The sequence below is a fragment of the Tachyglossus aculeatus genome, chromosome 6, assembly GCF_015852505.1.
Source record: "Tachyglossus aculeatus isolate mTacAcu1 chromosome 6, mTacAcu1.pri, whole genome shotgun sequence".
In the NCBI taxonomy this organism is placed as follows: Eukaryota; Metazoa; Chordata; class Mammalia; order Monotremata; family Tachyglossidae; genus Tachyglossus; species Tachyglossus aculeatus.
This window is the reverse complement of record NC_052071.1, coordinates 15,412,620-15,436,116: the sequence shown is the minus strand read 5'-3', so window position 1 is coordinate 15,436,116 and position 23,497 is coordinate 15,412,620. Positions and strand designations below refer to the sequence as shown.

At 43.1% G+C, this 23,497-nt stretch overlaps 1 protein-coding gene across 6 annotated transcripts in view; it reads right to left on the bottom strand.

Annotated features, from left to right (window-relative positions):
* Positions 1-23,497, bottom strand: part of ACSL4 (acyl-CoA synthetase long chain family member 4) — a 77,555-nt gene that overhangs the window by 28,136 nt on the left and 25,922 nt on the right. For 3 of the 6 annotated variants that reach the window (XM_038747684.1, XM_038747686.1, XM_038747688.1), the window contains exon 2: positions 4,077-4,127. The gene's annotated coding sequence lies outside the window, so the exon portion shown is untranslated. Of the gene's footprint in view, positions 1-4,076; positions 4,128-21,057; positions 21,079-23,497 lie in introns of those variants that run through there. The other 3 variants (XM_038747685.1, XM_038747687.1, XM_038747689.1) reach the window with 3 other exon arrangements.

Genomic DNA, 23,497 nt, shown 5'->3' with positions numbered 1-23,497 from the left:
CTGAAACCTTACAGATCAGCTCTCGGCAAGCTCCTAAGTTTAGTGTTTCCTGAGAATTAGAAAATTAGGTCACTGCTCCCAGGATGTAGATCCAAATGGCCACTGCAAAAGCTTTAGGACTTTCCCTTAAATCGTAGCTGTGTTGCTGTTTGGAGTTCCTGTCTCCAGTGATCTCTGCCTTCTTAAAAAATTACAATATAACAGCACTGGGCTTTTTTAAAAAATTACAATATAACAACACTGGGCTTTTTCCTCCAGGATTCTTTTTGCTCCGTGAGAGCTCACCTCCTCCAGGAGGCCTTCCCAGACTGAGCCCCCTTTTTCCTCTCCTCCTCCCCATCCCCCCGGCCGTACCTCCTTCCCCTCCCCAAAGCAGTTGTATATATATTTGTACAGATTTATTACTCTGTTTTACTTGTACATGTTTACTGTTGTATTTATTTTGTTAATGATGTGCATATCGCTTTAATTGTTCTGATTATTTTGACACCCGTCTGCATATTTTGTTTTGTTGTCTGTCTCCCCCTTCTAGACTGTGAGCCCATTGTTGGGTAGGGATTGTCTCTGTTACCAAATTGTACTTTCCAAGTGCTTAGTACAATGCTCTGCACACAGTAAGCGCTCAATAGAGTTTTTAGACTGTGAGCCCACTGTTGGGTAGGGACTGTCTCTATATGTTGCCAACTTGTACTTCCCAAGCGCTTAGTACAGTGCTCTGCACACAGTAAGCGCTCAATAAATACGATTGATTGAATGAATGAATGCCCTGTCTGATGCCTTCAGAAAGCAAAAGCCACGCTGTTTCTGATTGCTCTCTTACCTGGTTATTTCACATCATTCGGCTTCACCTATCTCCTTTAGTGTGTCTAAGTTTCCTCTGTCTATTTCAACTCACCATAACAATTGGTGCCCTTAACCCTCTGCAAATGCCCAGCCTTCATGTTGCAACCGACTCATGGCCCTCTTTGTCAGTGATCTTATCTTACCATCTGTTAGGAGGGCTCATTGGCCAAGCTTGTGAAACCGATTATGAAAATGATGTGCAGATCTCAGGAGCTACCTAGAACCTAATTTAGTTTGGTCTTTCTGGCCCAGGGCATTAGTAAACCCCTTCATGCCTCCCGCCCATGTGGGCTGAGATTAAACCTTCAATAACCAATGGTTCTTGGAGGAAGCTCTTCTCACACTGTTTGCATCAGATTTCCCACGGCGTAGCAGAACGTCTGCGCAGAGAACCAAAATAATTTTTTTGAACTGGGAAAATTAGTTGAATCTGTATGCTCCTCAAGAGCGGGGATCGTGTCTACCTCCTCGATTGTAGCCTACTCTCCCAAGTACTTAGTACACAATATGTGCTCCAAAAATAGCACTGAGTGACTGAATTGTCAGCATGAGACTACTCACCTTCTCCTTTAATTTCTGAATTTTTACTTCACTTCTTTGTTCAACCACTGGCTGTCTGGTTTAGGAAGCAGATTTCCCAGACAGTTTTTAATTCCATATTTTCAAAGAACATCTTGGCTAGTGGGTCATGTTTTCCTAGGGCAATCTAATAGCTGACTTTGGTTTTCAGGCTTATTTTCCATTGACAGTGTTTTGCTGACACTGCAAAGTGGTCCGTAATCTTTTATATATTTTCTTGACTGTTTCCTTCTAGAAAACAACCACTGGCACACTTGTAATTTCTGGATTCGAGGGTTTTTGGAAATGCTCATAGGCTGGTAAACTGAAAGAGTTTCTTCGAGAACCACAAGCTTCCTTTAAGACCAGGTCAAAGGTCCCTTGACCTGACTTTTAAGAGATTAAATAAAACTAGATCTGGGGCCACTATTCTTCACTCCACTCTGAACTCTGTCATGATTTGCTAACAGGAATAATATTTGTGAACTTTTTTTGGACAACAAATTTGTTCTAGACTGTAAACTCCTTATAGGCAGGGGACATGTGTGCTACTTCTGTTGCATTGTCCTCTCCCAAGCGCTTAGTACAGTGCTCTGCACTATGTGTTCAATAAATACCACTGATTGATTGTTCCAAATTTGAGTGTCCGGGTCAAACTGATATGTCAGTTGAATACAGTGTAAGTCTTGCTGCTGTTTCCCTGAACTTCCAAGCTAAAAAGATGATGCTCAAAATTCAAAAAGCCTCAGAAGTTCACTGTGAATGGGCAAGATCTTGCAGCTTAATCTCGGCTCTGTCACTGGCCTGCCGGGTGATTTGGAGCAAGTTCCTTAAACTGTATGCCTCAGTTTCCTCATCTATAAAATGGGGATGAGATAACTGCTCTCCCTACCTCTTCGGCTGTGAGCCTCGTGTAGGATGGGGGCTGTAGATTTTTTTTTTATGGTATTGGTTAAGCACTTACTATGTGCCAGACACTGTACTAAGCACTGGGGTAGATATATGATAATGATTTTAGACACGGTCCATGTACTAAGCACTGGGGTAGATATATGATAATGATTTTAGACCCAGTCCGTGTCCCATAAAGAGCTCACAGCCAATCCCCATTTTACCGATGAGGTAACAGACACAGAAAAGTGAAGTGACTTGCCCTAGGTCAAACAGCACACAGGAGGAGGAGCTGAAATTTGAACCCAGATCCCCCTGACTCCATTAGGCCACTCTCCTTCATTTGCTATTTATCTGACTATATTTGATCTTCTAGACTGTAAGTTCCTTGTGGGCAGGGAACATGTCTACCAACTCTGTTGTAATGTACTCTTCCAAGGGCTTAGTATAGTATCCTGAACCTTATAAACCCCAAATACCATAGATTGATCTTAGAATTGTATATCTACTGTGGTCTTGGGAACCTAGTTATTTTATAAAAGCTATTATTAGTAAGAAGTAGTATTCCTTGCCAGAGTTGAAGGATATGAGAGAAAGTTCACTATAATTGCCACATGAAGCACTACCATCTTTCCACTTGAAGAGGACAGAAGTGTTTGATGCCTGTTGGCATTTACTCTGTACTCCCCTACTTGAGGAAAATCCTGTACAGAAATTTAGGAACTCCCTATACCCGCCTTACTTGGGCCAGAGACTTTATCATTCTTCCTGGGTTGGATTACCCCAGTGACATTCTTAAAGATTGAGCAAAAGCTCACATTGTTCAATCCTGACATCTAAAAAATATTAAGGTCGCTGAAGTTTTTGTTGCCAACTTAAGAATTGTCACCATTCACGCATACAGACCCACCCACCCCTTCCACCACACACACTCTTCAGGCAAAGGCAGTGGTTAGGTTACTGTATAGTTACAGTGGAATCTGAGATATTTAGGAGTTTGCCCCAACTGAACACACCTGAAATCCCTATGAAGAACTCCTATAAAGGCCTCATCTAAGGAAAAAGCCCTTTAAATCTTGAATTGTTACCTAGATGCCAACTTTTCAAATGGTTTGACGATCTAATTTTGGAAAGGCCTTCAAGTGGCTGCCTTTCTAACATTTTCTATAATTTTAAAGTTATTCTTAAGTATAGGCATGATCTAGATCATCCGATTCAGATTACCACTGAGAACTGAATCTGAGACATAACCAAATGGAGGAGAAGGCCTAGATTAGATACTTTTTGATATGAGAAGTACAGATCTGTGGGAGGCAGTGTGGTCTAGTGGAAAGAGCACGGGGCTGTAGATTTGCATCTCAGCGCCCTGAGCCCCTGTAAAATAGACCGAGTCCCCTTTGGAACTTGGAATGTATCCAATTTCATTACCTTGTATCTATCTACACCAACATTCAGCACACAGTGAGTACTTAATAAATTTCATTATTATTGCCAAAAATATCAATAAGGCTTATTATTATAATTAACATTTTCATAATAAAATCAGTCACCTTACCTACTCATCTTTGGAAGATGAGAAAGAACAATTTATTATGCATATCACTCTTTCTTAAGACCCTAAAACCTTAACAAATAGGGCTTTCAGTAGACATTTTTTTACCTCTTCAAAGAGAGAAGCAGGATTTCGCAAAAAGTCCCATTAGGAAATACACCTTTAAGTGCTTACAAATTCCAAATTTAGATGATAAAAAACAGTGGAAAATAGAAAATAGCACAGTACTTACAGGCCTTTGATTTTAACTGGGACACTTTTGAGTTTCTTCTCTTGGTTCAACCTGGAACAAAATGACAAAACTCATAAGCCTGGATACAGCTGTTCACGGCTTTTGAGAAAAACATGAATTTGAATTATTAACGGCATTTGAATGCATCAAGGCTCTTTTCCAAATTCACGTCAGTGCTGTCCTGAAAAGACACATGAACCTATTTCAGTCCAAAGGCCTCAACTTGCAAATAGGTTATGAAATATGTTGTTCAGGAACAAGATCAGTTTGTGGACGACATACATTCCGTCTCGCTACATCATGTGTTTTAATTTCAGTTCCTACCTAGGGTTCCCCCATAGGAAGTCAGGGAACTTTTGTCCAACATCATAAGCATATTTAGGAGCAGCATGCCACAGTACTGAAAAACATTGTTTGGAGACAGCGTCACACACCGTGACTACTCCAAAGTAAACATGCCTTAATGCAAAGTTTGGCAAGAATGCAATCTCCATGTTTAGGAGAAGTGTGTGTATGTGAGCCAATATAAAAACAAAGATTCTGATTACTTCAAACAAACAAAAAACACTGATACTAAATTTTTGTCCAAAAACATTTATAATTTAAATAGCTAAAAAGTACCGAAAGGTTGAGCAGGTCGTTTATCAATATTAATAATGACTCAATCATATTTATTGAGCCCTCGTGGCTCAGTGGAGAAGAGCCCGGGCTTTGGAGTCAGAGGTCATGGGTTCAAACCCCGGCTCCGCCAATTGTCAGCTGTGTGACTTTGGGCAAGTCACTTAACTTCTCTGTGCCTCAGTTACCTCATCTGTAAAATGGGGATTGAGACTGTGAGCCCCATGTGGGACAACCTGATCACCTTGTAACATCCGCAGCGCTTAGGACAGTGCTTTGCACATAGTAAGCGCTTAATAAATGCCATCATTATTACAGAGCACCATTCTAAGTGATTGGGAGAGTGCAATATAACAGTTGGCAGACATGTTCTCAGCCCACAACGATCATCATCATCAATCGTATTTATTGAGCTCTTACTATGTGCACAGCACTGTACTAAGCACTTGGGAAGTACAAATTGGCAACATATAGAGACAGTCCCTACCCAACAGTGGGCTCACAGTCTAAAAGATAGACATTAATATAAATTATGGATAGGTACCCTAAGTGCCGTGGGGCTGAGGGAGGGGTGAATAAAGCGTACAGATCCAAGTGCAAGGTAAAGGCAGAAGGGAGTAGAAGAGGAAATGAGGGGTTAGTCATGGAAGGCCTCTTGGAGGAGACGTACCTTCAATAAGGCTTTTAAGGTGGGGAAGAGTGATAGTCTGTTGGACATGAAGGCTGTTGGCAGGGATGGGGAGGGTGAGCGGGGACTGCTCCAGGCAAGATGCAGGACATGGGCGAGTGGTCGACGGCGAGATAGACGAAACTGAGCTACAGTGAATAGGTTGGCAGTAGGAGCCAAATGTGTGGGCTGGGTTGCAGTAAGAAAGCAGCGAGGTGAGGCAGAAAGGGGCAAGGTGATTGACTGCCTTAAAGCCTATGGACAGGAGTTTCTGTTTGACACGGAGGTGGATGGGCAACCACTGGGGGTTCCTGAGCAGTGGGGAAACATGGACCACGTGGTTTGGTAGAAAAAAAATGATCCGAGCAGTAGAGTGAAGTATGGACAGGCAGGAAGCAGGGGGGTCAGAAAGGAGGCTGATGCAGTAATCAGCCCCTTCTATCATTATCATCAATCGCATTTATTGAGCACTTACTATGTGCAGAGCACTGTACTAAGCGCTTGGGAAGTACAAATTGGCAACATATAGAGACAGTCCCTACCCAACAGTGGGCTCACAGTCTAAAAGGGGGAGACAGAGAACTAAAACATACTAACAAAATAAATAGAATAGATATGTACAAGTAAAATAAATAGAGTAATAAATATGTACAAACATATATACATATATACAGATGCTGTGGGGAAGGGAAGGAGGTAAGATGGGGGGATGGAGAGGGGGATGAGGGGGAGAGGAAGGAAGGGGCTCAGTCTGGGAAGGCCTCCTGAAGGAGGTGAGCTCTCAGTAGGGCCTTGAAGGGAGGAAGAGAGCTAGCTTGGCGGATGGGCAGAGGGAGGGCATTCCAGGCCCGGGGGATGACGTGGGCCGGGGGTCGATGGCGGGACAGGCCATCTAGACAGGCCCTTCTAGACCGTGAGCCCACTGCTGGGTAGGGACCGTCTCTATATGTTGCCAACTTGTACTTCCCAAGCGCTTCGCACAGTGCTCTGCACACAGTAAGCGCTCAATGAAAACGACTGAATGAATGAATAATCAAGAAAGGATAGGATTAGTGTTTGGATTAAAGTGGTAGTTTGGGTGGAGAGGAAAGGGCAGATTTTAACGATGCTGTGAAGGTTGAACTGACAGGATTTGGTAACAAACAATGGTATTTACTGAATGTTTACTGTGGGCATAGCACTCTTCTAAGCACTTAGGAGAATACAATAACAGACTGAACATGTGGGTTGAATGAGAGGGGAGTTGAGTCCCCCCTTCTAGACTGCGAGTCCTTTGTTCATTCATTCAATCGTATTTATTGAGTGCTTAATGTGTGCAGAGCACTGTACTAAATGCTTGGGAAGTACAAGTTGGCAACATATGTTGTTGGGTAGGGACCGTCTTTTTATGTTGCCAACTTGTACCTCCCAAGCGCTTAGTACAGTGCTCTGCACACAGTAAGCACTCAATAAATATGATTGAATGAATGAATGAGGATAATGCCAATGTAATGGGCTTATGAGAGTCTTGTGGTGCTGCCTACAGGGACAGGAAAGTCAAGGGGGAGGACGGGGGAGGGTGGGAAGATAGGGAGTTCTGGTTTGGACATGTTAAATTGGAGGTGTCAGCAGGACATCCAGATAGAGATGTCCTGAATACTATAATAATAATGACTATTATTATAGTACCTTTTAAGCGCTTACTACGTGCCAAGCTCTGTTCTAGGCACTGGGGTAGATACAAGTTAATCAGGTTGGGCACAGTCCCTGTCCCACGGGGGGCTCACATTCTTATTCCCATTTTGCAGATGAGGTAACTGAGGCCCAGAGAAGTGAAGTGACTTGCCCAAGGTCACACAGCAGACGTGAGGAAGGGCCTGGATTAGAATCCAGGTCCTTCTGACTCCCAAGCCGGTGCTCTATCCGCTAAGCCATGCTGCTTCTTTTCTGGTGAAGGCAGGAGGAAATGCAAGGCGGCAGAGGAGAGAGATTAGGCCTGGAGGCGTAGATTTGGGAATCATTTGCGAAGAGGTGGTAGTTGAAGCAATAATAATAGTAATAATAATGGCATTTGTTAAGTGCTTACTATGTGCAAAGCACTGTTCTAAGTGCTAGGGAGGATACAAGGTGATCAGGTTGTCCCACAGGGGGCTCACAGTCTTAATCCGCATTTTACAGATGAGGTAACAGAGGCCCAGAGATGTTAAATGACTTTTGCCCAAAGTCACACAGCTGACAATTGGCAGAGCCGGGATTTGAACCCATGACCTCTGACTCCCAAGCCCGGGCTCTTTCCACTGAGCCACGCTGCTTCTCTAATTCTCCAAGTGGTTGAGTGTAGATGGAGACTAGAAGGGGACCCCGAACTGAACTCTGAAGGACTCCCACAGTTAGGAGGTGGGAGACAGAGGAAGAGCCCGCAAAAAGACTCAGAATAAACGGCCAGGGAGAAAGGAGGAGAAGCAGGAGAGGACAGTGACAGTGAAGCCCAAGTTGGATAACGTTTCCGGGAGAACGGGGTGGTCAACGGTGACAAAGGCACCTGAAAGGTCAAGGAGGATTAGGATGGAGTAATAATAGTGGTGGTATGTGTTAAGTGCTCACTAAGTGCCAAACAACGTGGGGTAGATAGAAGATAATCAGGTTCATTCATTCATTCAATTCATTCAATCGTATTTATTGAGCGCTTACTGTGTGCAGAGCACTGTACTAAGCGCTTGGGAAGCACAAGTTGGCAACATATAGAGACGGTCCCTACCCAACAGTGGGATCACAGTCTAGAAGGGGGAGACAGAGAACAAAACATATTAACAAAATAAAACAGAACAAATATGTACAAATAAAATAGAGTAATAAATACATACAAACATATATACATATATACAGGTGATGTGGGGAGGGGAAGGAGGTAAGCAGGGGCGATGGTTGGACACAGTGCCTGTCCCTCAGTGGGCTCACAGTTTAAGTAGGAGGGAGAATGGGTCTTTCATCCTCATTGTACAGATGAGGAAAATTTGATCCCCATTTTACAGATGAGGAAGCTGAGGCACAAAGAAATGAAGTGATTTGTCCTAAAGCAAGCAAGTGGCAGAGCTGGGATTAGGATGCGGGTCCTCCGATTTCCAGGCCTGTGCTTTCTACGAGGCCACTCTGCTTCTATCCGTAATGCTGACTGCGGTGAACAGCGGCAGAAGCTGTAGGAAAACCGAAGTCCAATCCATTTATGGATCCTGTCAATTTGCTCCCCTGGTCTGTCAGGAAAAGGGGCACACTAAACACTGTGATGGCATCAATATTCCTCTGGGACTCTTGTGTGATTCCAGCATGGCTAGCCGTGTCTGTATCTTGAGGATTGGTGGGGGTATTTGTCCTGATAGGTTCAGGAGTAAATCAAAAGACAGTCTTGGTTCTGTACTGGTTCCCTGGAACACCCCAAAAAGTGTGATACCTTTTAAGCACTTACTATGTGCCCAGCACTGTATTAAGCAATGGGGAAGATACAAGATAAGCAGATTGGACCTGGTCCCTGTCCCACCCAAGGCTCAGAGCCTAAGGGGAAAGGAGAACAGGTATGGAATCCACGTTACCCAGATGAGGAAACCTAGACATGGAGAAGTTACGTGACTCACCCAAGGTTGCGCAGCAGGCAAGTGGCAGAGCCAGGATTAGAACCCAGTTCCTCTGACTCCCATGACCATTCCACAAAGCTACCCTGCTTTTCTAGTTGAAACGAACCCCTGGGGAGGCTGGGAATGGAGCCCATCCCTAGCTACCTTCATTTGGAAGTGCACAATCCACATTGAAGTAGACCACCCAAAGACAGCTGGGGCCGTCGATGAGTCAACCAAAATTGTCCGAGGCCTTCAAACCATGGCTGCTATCACCCACACATAATAATAATATAATAATAATGGCATTTATTAAGCGCTTACTATGTGCAAAGCACTGTTCTAAGCGCTGGGGCGGATACAAGATGATTAGGTTGTCCCACATGGGGCTCACAGTCTTCATCCCTATTTTACAGATGAGGTAACTGAGGCAGAGAGAAGTTAAGTGACTTGCCCAAAGTCACACGGCTGACAATTGGCAGAGCGGCATTTGAACCCATGACCTCTGACTCCAAAGCCCGTGCTCTTTTCCACTGAGCCACGCTGCTTCTCCGCTGCACTTGATGTGCAGTAACACATCATTAAGGTTACTGGGTGACACTCGGGGCTGTGGCTTCTAAGCAAAAGGGACGCAATAAATGGGAATAAAAGGGGATGTGTCTGTTACATTGTACTCTCCCAAGTGCTTCTGCCCTGCACTGTTCTGCACATAGTAAACGGTCGGTCAATAAATATGACTGACATTTCATCTTTATGCATCTGAGGCTTCTTCGGGTGTCTGAAGCCAAGGTCCCTGCCCCACACTTCACAGTGTGAGCCCCCGAGAACCAGGGATGAAATCTCCTTCATCCTTTATTGTAGTCTTCCCCAGCATTTAGTACAGTGCTTTGTACCCAGTAAGGGCTCAACAAATACTACTGGATGAAATAAAAATCATCCTCCCGACACAATCGTCTTCTTACTCGGTGCCTGTCTCCCCTGCTAGAGGGTAAACTCCTGGAGGGCAGGGAAAGCGTCTTCTAATTCTACTGCATTTTTCCTAAATACCACTTATTGATGAATAATTGCAAGGCCCAAAATGATTCAAAGTAAAAGGACTATTGTAAATAAAAGCAAATTACCCAATTTGCCTTCCAGCACAGCAACTGGAAGAATTTCTGTGGAACACTCCCGGAAAATTTGCTTACCATTCTTCAGGAAAATATCAGGCAGGCCTTTTGCATTTTGGGGTTGACTTCAAAGATGAAACCATTTGTTCATTTCTGGTTTTGCCCTCAAATGAAGATTAGGTTCCCCAAGAGAGTGTTTTTCCTGCAGTCAGCTAGTGAAGCTTTGATAGCAATCTGTCAGAAAGGTCACTAGCATGATGCAGCTTCATAATGTCCTTAGCATTTTAAGGACCAATTTCACTTGGGCATTAAAAGCAGTCTTAACTCTTATGAGCCTAGAACTTGGATCTGAAGCTTATGAAATGGATGGGGCAGGTGACCACTCAGACTATTCATGCCAAATATGCCTATTAAGAATGGCCCAAAGAGGTGAGCAATATAGTCAATGCTATGCTATACATGTAACAACGTATCACTAGATAGGCAAGTGGCCAGATGGCTCATCCACGAGAAACAATCCTCCCCTTGCTTTGGTCCCTAAGCCGATTTCTCTAATATCACTGGATCAGGTAGAAATGTCACAATGGACAAGTGGTTCACCAGCCTAATACAAAAGCTGCTGAAAGGTCACAACTTGGCCTTTGCAGGAACCCCCGAGAAATGGTGTAATGGATAGAGCATGGGCGTGGGAGTAAGAAGGATCTGGGTTCTGATCCCAGCTCCACCACTTGTCTGCTGCTGTGTGACCATGGGCATATCGCTTTGCTTCTCTGGGCCTCGGTGACTTCATCTGTAAGATGAGGGATTAAAGATTGTGAGCTCCATGAAGGCCACAGACTGCGTCCAACCTGATTACCTTGTACCTACCCCAGAGCTAGGTACAGTGCCTGGCACATAGTAAGTGCTTAACAAGTACCACCAAAAAAACCAAACCAAAACAAAAACACCCAGGAAGAATAAATGGGAGACTCCTGCAACAGGGGAAAATCCCGAGACTGCCCTTGGACAGTACGTTTGGTTTAGAAGGAGAGGTTAGAGAAGCAGCGTGGCTCAGTGGATAGAGCACAGGCTTGGGAGTCAGAGGTCATGGGTTCAAATCCCGGCTCCGCCAATTGTCAGCTGTGTGGCCTTGGGCAAGTCACTTAACTTCTCCGTGCCTCAGTTACCTCATCTGAAAAATGCAGATTAAGACTGTGAGCCCCAGGTGGGACAACCTGATCACTTTCTATCCTCCCCAGTGCTTAGAACAGTGCTTTGCAAATAGTAAGCACTTAAATGTCATCATTATTATTATTATTATTAGTGGCACAGCTCTACAATAAAGGAAATAGCATGCACCATGATTTAAAAAAGACAGAAAATCAGCCCAGCATCAGATATGAAGACAAGACCTCATTACATTTTACAAAGCCAAAGGAGAAATTGCCATGATACACCAGATTCACCCAAGTAAAATGTTAGGGTAAATATCATATATAATCATTCACTAGCTACTTGAATTGTATGCTAATAGAAATGAACAATTATCAACCAGCAGCATTTAAGCACTTACTCATAAAAATAGTGTTTTCTGGTTGAGCTGGCATGACTCCCCACAGCGTTATCTTTAAAATACGAGCTAAAAGAGCTACCTAAAAATTTAACTGTACTCTTAGTTAATCAAATCAGTCAATAATGCTATTTGAGTGCCTGCCCTGTACTAAATGCCTGGGAGAGCACGCTAGAATTAGTAACAAAATCCTCAGCATCAAGGAGTTCACAATCTAGCAGGGGAGACAGACACTACAATGAATTAAATTTTAGGAGGAAGTAATAGGTATAGAAGATATATACATAATGGTTACGGGAGACTGAGCATTTAAATGCTTAGGTGATACAGAAGCACTCAAGTGGCATTTGGGACTATAACCTGGGGAGTTTTGAAATTACGACAGAATTTCTCCCCTGCTTCAAAGTCTTATTAAAATCACATCTCCTCCAAGAGGCCTTCCCTGACGAAGTCCTCCTTTCCTCTTCTCCCACTCCTGCCCTAACTTGCTCCCTTTATTCATCCCCCCGTCCCAGCCCCACAGCACTTACGTACACACATATATATGTATATATAATTTATTTATATTAATGTCTGTCTCCCCATTTAGACTGTAAGCTTGTTGTGGGCAAGGAATGTGTCTGTTATTGATATATGGTACTCTCCCAAGCGCTTAGTACAGTGCCCTGCACACAGTAAGCAGTCAATACTATTGAATGAATTGGTGACGGCCTCTTGGAGGAGCTGCGATCTCATAATATTTGAGGATGATGGATCCGGCTTTAAGGAAAACTTGGGTCACGGTACACGCGCCGTGACCATTGCGGAATGACCGTATACGATCATTTCTTCTAAACCTGCCATCGAATGCCAACCTGGTGCTGGAAGAACATACCCTAATTCCTTAACAACATCCCACTAAAACCCACAGCAAAACCATGTATTATGGATGAATTGAGTGGGTTTCTGTGTGCAATGGTGGGCTCGGGTGGGGATGCATATAAGGCAATATGTCAGTGAGCACACACGAAAGACAGTACATCTTCTGGCTTTGGGGCAGGACATGCGGTCCAGAGAGAAACCAGCAGCGGACCGATTAGTCTGGGTTTCAGTGAGTACAAATCCTCCCCAACAGAGATTAAAATGACTGTGACACAGAGAGAAAATGAATAAGGCACCAGACAGTGCAGACAGCAAAAGGAACAGATGAGCACACGCAGTTCTTTGGGCCCACACACGATGGAAAGGACAGTCCGTGACATTTGTCGTAAGCAATCAAACTCGCCTACGCGCAGATAGAATCTCACTATCAGTAGCATCTCTTTGAATCCGGATGATGCCCTCAACACTAGATACTTAAATAAAAATCTAAGAGGAAATTATACAGGGCTCTTCAGCCTGACGTCTACAGTTTGACAGCTATTACTGATAACTTCAGAAACAACTGGATAATTTTTTAAATATTTTTATAATCACACGAACTTATATGAAAAGGAAAAGTTGGTAGATTCTGGTTTCAAATTATCTGTACCTGCCTTATTTTAACGGTCTTCCTTGAAAACATTTTAAAAACGGTATAGCTAATTCTTTAAATACATTCTTGAAAATAAGGTAACCCGCCCAACGGTTCGTGAACTAAACTTAAGTAGAGGGGTTCCAATTTAGAAGCAGCGTGGCTCAGTGGAAAGAGCATGGGCTTTGGAGTCAGAGGTCATGGGTTCAAATTCCAGCTCCACCAATTGTCCGCTGTGTGTCTTTGGGCAAGTCACTTAACTTTTCTGGGCCTCAGTTACCTCATCTGTAAAATGGGGATTAAGACTGTGAGCCCCCCGTGGGACGACCTGATCACCTGGTAACCTCCCCAGTGCTTAGAACAGTGCTCTGCACATAGTAAGCGCTTAATAAATGCCATCATTACTATTATTATTATTTAGGCCTTCAAACTTTTCGCCTCAAAAACACATCTGCATAAAAAAGAGCGTAATCGTGGCATTGATGTGGTAAGGGGCAATGAGGCCTAACGGAAAGAGCTGAGCCCTCGGAGCTGGAGGACCTGGTTCTCATGCTGTTCAGCCACTTGTTTGCTGTGTGACCTTGGCAAGTCACCTAGCTTCCCGTGCCTCAGTTTCCCCATCTAAAATGAGGATTAATTCCTCCTCCCTACACTTAGATTGTAAGCCCCATTTGAGCCAGGGACTGTATCCAACCTGAGTATCTTGTATCTACCTCAGTGCTTAGTATATACTAACAAATAAGTGCTTAGTACAGTGCTCTGCACACAGTAAGTGCTCAATAAATGATTCAATAAATGAATGAATTATTATTATTAGCAAATAGAGCACGGGCCTGGGAGACAGAAGGCCCTAGGTTTTAATCCCGGCTCCACCATTTGTCTGCTATATGACCTTGGGCAAGTCACTTAACTTCTCTGTGCCTCAATTACCCCATCTGTAAAATTGGGTTTAAAACTGTGAGCCCCATGTGGGACATGTGCTGCATCCAACCTGATTAGCTTGTATCTATCCCAGCACTTAGAACAGTGTTTGGCAAATTCTAAGTGCTTATCAAATCGTGGCTCAGTGGAAAGAGCATGGGCTTGGGGGTCAGAGGTCATGGGTTCTAATCCCGGCTCCCCCCACGTCTGCTGTGTGACCTTGAGCAAGTCACTTAACTTCTCTGACCCTCAGTTACCTCATCTGTAAAATGGGGATGAAGACTGTGAGCACCACATGGGACAACGTGATCACCTTGTATCCCCCCCAACACTCAGAACAGTGCTTTGCACATCATCAATCGTATTTCTTGAGCGCTTACTGTGTGCAGAGCACTGTACTAAGCGCTTGGGAAGTACAAGTTGGCAACATATAGAGACAGTCCCTACCCAACAGTGGGCTCACAGTCTAAAAGGGGGAGACAGAGAACAAAACCAAACATACTACGGATGCCATCATTATTATTATAAACATTAAAAAAGTTATTCCGAGAAAATAAAAACTCAGTTTCTGTTTCCAGAAATACCAGATTCTCCATTCTCCCTTCAGTCTTAGTAAGCAATAGAAATGCATACAAACATAATTGTTATTTCAATCAGGATTTTCCATTACAAAGCCCACAAATTACAATTTTCTGATTTAACCAGATATTAAAACTAAAACATCTTTAGGATGGCAACTTACTTCACCTCCGAGTTTCTCTGGTAACACGTGGACTACACTTTTCAACGTTAGGAAAATAGATCTTAAAATTTCATAGCCACAACTACTTCATAGATTGCTTCCTGATGGTTAAAGTTTCAGTGTCCCCAAAGGATTTCGCTATCAGGTTTGAATCAATCAATCAATCAATCGTATTTACTGAGCACTTACTGTGTGCAGAGCACTGTATTAAGCGCTTGGGAAGTACAAGTTGGCAACATATAGAGACAGCCCCTACCCAACAGTGGGCTCACAGTCTAAACAAGGCTAATTTGAAACGAGGCTAATTCATACTAGGCACATTATCTATGCCAAAACTCATTCACTGGGATTAGTCAGAAACAAAGACAGCAGGCACTTTCTTAAGGTTCCCTTAGTTTGTCCTTCAGTCAAGTTGTATAATAATAGTAATAATGGTATTTCTTAAGTGCTTACTATGTGCCAGGCACTGTGCTAATTTCGGGGGTAGATGAAAGTAAATCGATTGGACACAATTCAGGTCCCACACGGGGCTCACGATCTTAATCCCCACTTTATATATAACAGGCACATAAATTATGTTGCCCGAGATCATACAGCAGACAAGAGGTGAAGCCAGGATTAGAACCTAGGTCCTTTTGTCTCCCAAGCCTGGGCTCTATCCAGTAGGCCACACTGCTTCTACATAGACTTTCTTCCTTCAGGAAATTAGAGGCATATAACAACAGGTTCCATTAACGGCAAGAACTTTTGGGAAGAACTATATATTTATTTTACTTGTACATATCTATCCTATTTATTTTATTTTGTTAGTATGTTTGGTTTTGTTCTCTGCCTCCCCCTTTTAGACTGTGAGCCCACTGTTGGGTAGGGACTGTCTCTATATGTTGCCAATTTGTACTTCCCAAGCGCTTAGTACAGTGCTCTGCACATAGCAAGCGCTCAATAAATACGATTGATGATCATGATGATGAAAAGAAACTGCCAGCATTGTCGTTATTATAATACTTGGCCTCGGTAATCTGGCTTTGTGTCCATTGAAATTTTCCTGACAGAGAACACTTAGTGTACTACAGTTGAGGCTGATTAGAATATTCCATGCCCTGCTACTTAGGCACTACTTTCCCTTGAAAACATCTGGTTTCCTAAAATAGCATGCAGTAAAAGAACAGAACATATATAAAAATAGCCTTCGCCCCCTAGCAACTTCCAAGTAAGATTGATTTGGGGCATTAAAGGTCTTATGCCCAACATACATATTTTCTGTCATAGCATACTTATTGGATGGACTGAATATAGAGCTCAGAATTACTTTATGAGCCTCTTTTGAAAACTACAAGTGTTTTAATGCTTTCTAAAAATTTGAGGCCGTACGCTTGCTACGGGCAGGGAATGTGGTTGCTAATTCTGTTGTATTGTACTCTCTCAAGCACTTATTACAGTGCTCTGCACTAAGTGCTCAATACCATGGATTGATAATAAAATCTATGCCTCAAAGAATGAAAATTAAATTATGCATATCGGTTTTTTTAAACGAACCTAAAGCAAATAACATATAGTAGTAACAGAACTTACATGCAAGCAGTGTACTAAAGCACTGGGAAAAAAAATACAATATCTGTTCCTTGGGGATACTCACGATCTAAAAATATATGTAATTAACTCACCAGTTCACTGTCTCTGGGTCCAAGAAGTTTTACGGACACAGGAATGAGACTGATCTTAAAAGCCTGAGAGCCTACAACCTTCTTCCACCAAGCATTGAGAAACAAGTTGAACGAAGTCCAAAAGGAAGTGATTCTAAGTTCAAAATGCTATCTACAACTTTCCACAATTTGTGCAATTTAACAGTATTTTACGAGAAGCTCATCTTACAACACTGGGGACGGGGGCAGTGGTTGGGAAGAAAAGTAGTCCCAACTGACGAAAGCACAGGAGTGAATGATTAAGACAGTGAAATATGAGATCAAATTCATTCATTCATTCAATCGTATTTATTGAGTGCTTACTGTGTGCAGAGCACTGTACTAAGCGCTTGGGAAGTACAAGTTGGCAACATATAGAGACAGTCCCTACTCAACAACGGGCTCACAGTCTAGAAGGGGGAGACAGACAACAAAACAAAACAAGAAGACAGGTGTCAAAATCGTCAGAACAGAATTAAAGCTATATGCACATCATTAACAAAATAAATAGAATAGTAAATATGTACAAGTAAAACAGAGTAATAAATCTGTACAAATATTTATACAAGTGATGTAGGGTGGGGGGGTGGGGAGGAGGAGAGGAAAATGGGGGCTCAGTCTGGGAAGGCCTCCTGGAGGAGGTGAGCTCTCACGGAGCAAGAAGAATCCTGGAGGAAAAAGCCCAGCGGTTACACTGCAATTTTTAAAAAAGGCCTTCAATAATCTAATCTGGCTTTATTTTTTAAAAAAGTACTAAACCAGGAGCCAAAAGGACCTTGCTTCTGTTTCCCACCTTGCAAGATACTTGCTGTGGGATTTTGAGCAAGGCCCTCAACCTTTCTATTAAATGCCTCAATTTTGCCTTCTGTAAAAACTACCTCTCTACCTCCCAAATTGCTAAAGTGAAATGATATATGCAAACAGGGTTAACTTGCTTGAAAGAAATGCATTCTAAATCTATGACTGCATTACTTTTACAATTACAATAATAATAGTATTTAAGAGCTTACAATGTGCCAAGAACTATACTAAATACTGGGGTAGCTACAAGGTAATCAGGCCTCACCTGGGGCTCACAGCCTAAGTTAGAGGGAGCACAGGTACTTCACCCCGATTTTACGAATGAGGAAATCGAGGCACAGAGAAGTTATGTGGTTTGTCAAGATAAGTGGAAGAACTGACATTAGAACCCAGGTCCTCTGACTTCTAGACCTGTGCCCTTTCCACTTAGGACAAATGAAAATATAAGCATGAAAAATCAGAAGTCTAAAGTGACAAAGAACTCTGAATCAATGACAATGCATTCACTAAAACTCGGTTATTACTTCAATGCGATTTGAAGCCTCCCTAGAGGCACCTCCTGATGCTAAAAGGATTTGCATTACAGTCTTTTGCTACAGATTCGATTTCAGGCTTTTACGTTGGCCCTTATCTCTGCTGCTTCTAAATTTAAGAAAAACACCACAAATTAGTTAAGAGTCAGTTTAAAAACTGATATAAGTCCAGCTCACCACAGCCTAGTCATCTACCCACCTACATCTATTGTGCTTAGCTCAGCCTCCCCTAGCACTGATTTGTACTATCAATCAATCGTATTTATTGAGCATTTACTGTGTGCAGAGCACTGTATTAAGCGTTTGGGAAAGAGATCCCAAACTGGAAAGGATATCAACTGAATATAGGGGTTTTTTTTATGGTGTTTGTTAAGTGCTTGCTATGTGCCAGGCACTGTTCTAAGAGCTAGGGTAGATACAAAATAATCTTGTTGGATACAGTTCCATGTCCCACATGGGGCTCACAGTCCTAATCCCCATTTTACAAATAAGGTAACTGAGGCACAGAGATCTGAAATGACTTGTCCAAAGTCACACAGCAGACAAGCGGCAGATCCGGGATCAGAACCCAGGTCCTTATGGCTCCCAAGTTGGTGCTCTATCCACTATACCACTCTGCTTCTCAGCTCAAAGATGCTGCTGCTGAGTGAGACTGTATTTGTGAGTATGCGTGAAATGAACAATCTACTAACAGCTCTGCCCAAGGATGTTGAGCAGGGTCCCTTTAGGGAATGTGTCTGTTATGTACTCTCCCAAGTTTTTAGTACAATGTTCTGCCCGCAATAAATATGAATAAATATGTTAAAGTGAAATGATATATGCAAACAGGGTTAACTTTCTTGAAAGAAATGCATTCTAAATCTATGACTGCATTACTTTAATAATTACAATAATAATAGTATTGAAGAGTCAGTTTAAAAACTGGGATAAGTCCAGCTCACCACGGCCTAGTCATCTACCCACCTACATCTGATATGATTGACTGAATGGTCTGAGGGGAAAATCCAAGATGCCTTCACCTGAACAAGGTCGGACTGGGGCTGTCTACATTTCCCAGAACTTCATATTAAGGTTGGAAGGAGAAGAGGTGGGAAGAAAAAAAAATCACAGGAAATCCTCGAGTTGTTTCAGTAAAAAAGATGATGATTTCCCTGAGTCATCCACATCTTTTCACTCAATCCCCTTATGCCCCGTGGCACACACTGCAAGAGAGTGGTCAGGGAAAGTGGGTGCAGTCTTTCTGTGGTCATGGAACCTCAAAAGCAGCTGACAACACGGTGCCCATTTTGTAAACCACTGTTGGAAAATGAGACTTCTTGCCTTCCTTTGCTTAAAATTAAAAAAAAAAGGAAATCACACTGAACTATTTCTATTAAGTACATTCGCTCCTGTCGTAACGTGTCTCTGCGCTACACGTTCCAGGTGGAACATTGTTAGAAAACATGCGTCTGACTACACGAGCCTGTTTGGGTGCAGATCACCAGACAGTCCCGTGCGTCATGACAGTTCCTTAACTTGGGGTTGTGACTGACAGAACACCACCCCTATGTTACTGGAAGACTGGCTTCACCTTGGTTTGTAATTCTACAACAAAAAATGGTCACCATAGCTCTTATTTGCCTGTGACCTTGGGGATTAATCAATGAAGACTTCTTTAGTAAAAAAGAAAATATAAATTCCAAAGAATTTTACATTGCATTCCGAAGGCAACATGCTCTTCTTCATACTTCCACTCTTACCCTGATGAAGTGACATTGCACATTTCAATAGGCGGTGACAGTCTTGAACAAATCTGACTTCAGACTCTGATGCACAATGTAGGAGGTAGGGGGGATGCTGAATCACTTCCTTTTACCAAGTTTGTTTAGCTCAATCCTGTACAGACCGCTCAGAGGGGGCAAATAGTGAAGAAAGAGTCATTAAGCAATCTTACTTCCTGGAACAAAGAGGCAAACATCTATGAAAGTGCCCTAAAATAACCTCTAGTTGGCCTAAAGGCAGGGATCAAAAACATTTTTAAAAGGGAGCATATATGACAGGTACAACTAATTGCTCACATCTTCACCAGCGCTTAGAACAGTGTTTCACACATAGTAAGCGCTTAACAAATACCATCATTATTATTCACCAGAATACGATTGCAAAGTATCCTTGTTTCAACCAGGTCAGATGCTGCATTTTTTTCTCCTCATAATCCTTTCCCTTCCCTTTCTATCTTCCTATAATTCCTCTCCTCCTGCCATTCTCCTAAACACCTCCTAAATCCCGGGACTCTCCTTTGGTTCGTTTGTCCATCTGTCTGTCTCTTCCTCCATCGATTTACCTGTCAGTTTCTTCTCTATCCCCCCAGCCCTGCCCCCAACCCTGTAACCTTATCCATCTAATCCTTTTATCCTCTGGTCCCTTCCTGAGTTATTGTCTCAATTCTCCTTCCTCACTCTGCCAAGAGGCCTTCCCAGACTGAACCCCCCTTTTCCTCTCCTCCTCCCCTCCCCATCCGCCCCCCCGCCTCCTTCCCCTCTCCACTGCACCTGTATATATGTTTGTACAGACTTATCACTGTATTTTACATGTACATATTTCCTATTCTATTTATTTTGTTAATGATGTGCATTTAGCTTTAATTCTATTTGTTCGGACAACTTGACACCTGTCTACATGTCTTGTTTTGTTGTCTGTCTCTCCCTTCTAGACTGTGAGACTATTGTTGGGTAGGGACCGTCTCTATATGTTGCCAACTTGTACTTCCCAAGTGCTTAGTACAATGCTCTGCACTCAGTAAGCGCTCAATAAACACGACTGAATGAATGAATTCCCCTGTCCACCTCTCTAAGCCTCTGTGGCTATCTTGGCTTCTCTTCCCTCTGTTCTTCCAATGTCCTGTGGCCAACTCCTTGCCTCCCTGCTCTCGCCCCTTTGACCTGTCATTTAGCTTTTTTTTCCAACACGCTCTTGCTGGGTTCTGTTTTTGTTTTATGATGGCATTTGTTAAGTGCTTACTATGTGCAAAGCACTGTTCTAAGCGCTGCGGGGATACAAGGTAATCAGCTTGCCCCAGATGGGGCTCACAGTCTTAATCCCCATTTTACAGATGAGGTAACTGAGGCACGGAGAACTGAAGTGACTTGCCCAAAGTCACACAGCTAAGTGGCAGAGTCGGGATTAGAACCCATGACCTTTGACTCCGAAGCCCGGGCTCTTTCCGCTATGCCACGCTGCTTCTCTTTTGTTCACCTGGTCCCTCTGCCCCAGCCCCAAATTGGAACCAGATTGATTTTACCTGAAGTTTCCCTGCCAGGGCCAGTGATGGGAGGCTGCAGGTCTGTAACACAACCCTCCCTCACAAGGAGGTGGTGTTTTTGTTCCTGTAGAGGGCAAAGGTTACAGCAGTGAGCAGAAGGGGTTACTATTAGGACATTAATAATAATAATAATAATAATAATAATGGCATTTATTAAGCGCTTACCATGTGCAAAGCACCGTTCTAAGCGCTGGGGAGGTTACAAGGTGCTCAGGTTGTCCCACAAGGGGCTCACAGTCAATCTCCATTTTACAGATGAGGTAACCGAGGCACAGAGAAGTTAAGTGATTTGCCCAAAGTCACACAGCTGACAATTAGAAAGGTAGGCACGAAATGTCAGCAAACTGACAGACTAAAAGCATCCTCTTGGTGTCACAAGAACCAGTGGAAGGGTGTATCTTTGGGAACTGCGGTGGCGATGAACCCCCTATTCCCATTCTCCATCCCATCCACATCTTTAATTCTCCAAGAATGGCTCAAACATTCAAGCATTCAAGGAGCAGTGTAGTATAGTGCAAAGAGCACGTGCCTGGGGGTCAGAGGCCCTGGGTTCTAATCCCAGCTCTGCCACATGCCTCCTGGGTTACCTTGGGCAAAATCACTTCACTTCTCTGGGCCTCGGTCATGTCGTTTGAAAAATGGGGATTCAATCCCTGTTCTCCCTCTGATTTTGATCGGGAGCCCGTGTGGGGCAGGGACAGCGTCTGACCTATCAACATGGCTCAGCGGAAAAGAGCACGGTCATGGGTTCAAAACCCAGCTCTGCCAATTAGCTGTGTGGCTTTGGGCAAGTCGCTTAACTTCTCTGGGCCTCAGTTCCCTCATCTGTAAAATGGGGATGAAGACTGTGAGCCCCCCATGGGACAACCTGATCACCCTGTAACCTCCCCAGCACTTAGAACAGGGCTTTGCACATAGTAAGGGCTTAATAAATGCCATCGTTATTATTATTATGCCCCCAGTGCTTGGAACAGTGCTTAACACATAGTAAGCACTTAATACCACAATTATCAAGCTAAAAAAATTACTCCATGACACGGCTCCCTACGCCTCAGAGAGATGTACATGGGAGCTACTTAAGTTTCTGTTTAATTTCAGACACAATTGCTGGGAGCCCCCAGCTGTCACTCCATTGCTGACCCACTGCCATAAGCATCCAGTTCAGGAGCATGCTTTGTGATTACAAAGCACATCTCCTCCAAGATGCCTTTTCTGATTAAGCCCTCCTTTCCTCTTCTCCCTCGCCCTGACTTGCTCCCTTTATTCATTCCCCCTCCCAGCCCCACAGTACTTATGTACATATCTGAAATTTATTTCAATTAATGTCTATCTCCCCCCTAGACTCTTTATAGGGAGGAAATGTGTCTTTGTTACACTGTACTCTCTGAGGCACTTGGTACAATTCTCTGACTGATGACCCCTACTAGAGGGCAAGGGATGAGAAGATTTTCCCCTCTTCCCCCTTAAGTATGCTAAAGAATATTTAATTTACCATAGCTTCCTTTCTTTCTATATAGAAGGAGAAGAGATACAAAAATTTTAAAAGGTTGTCAGGATAGGTATGGCACACGAATATGCAAAGACTCTAATAACTAATAATCAACTAATGAATAAGCACTTCGAATTCAAGTAAATCTGATTTACGTGATGAACAAACTCAGAAGATGAGTTGCACTGCAAACAAAGTTCAAATCTAAGAAAATCACATTTAGAGATTTGTGCTTTTAACAGTTTTGTAAATCCAAATTGTGGTCCCAAATTTGAATAGGTGGCCGAGGACAGACATCAAGGTATGTAAGTTCTGAATTTGACAAAATTTACATTTTTTTTAGCAATTTATCTGATGTTCACAACACTTCTGGCCCCATTCAATACTCTTCCAAATACACTTGCTTTAAAGCACTCGATCACCTTTCCCCCTCCTACCTCACCTCGCTAGTCTCCTACAATCCTGCCCATACACTTCGCTCCTCTAATCCACATCCATTCAGTGTACCTCCATCTCATCTATCTTGCCTGTATATATGTATATGTTTGTACATATTTATTACTCTATTTTACTTGTACATATCTATTCTATTTATTTTAGTTTGTTAGTATGTTTGGTTTTGTTCTCTGTCTCCCCCTTTTAGACTGTGAGCCCATTGTTGGGTAGGGACTGTCTCTATATGTTGCCAACTTGTACTTCCCAAGCGCTCAGTACAGTGCTCTGCACACAGTAAGGGCTCAATAAATACGATTGATTGATTGATTGCCGCCAACCTCATACCCACGTCCTGTCTCTGGCCCAGAATACCCTCCCTCTTCTTATCCGACAATTACTCTCCACCCCCTTTCAAAGACTTATTGGAGGCACATTTCCTCCACGAAGGCTTCCCTGACGAAGCCCTCTTTTTTTTCTTTCACTCCCTATCTCCCT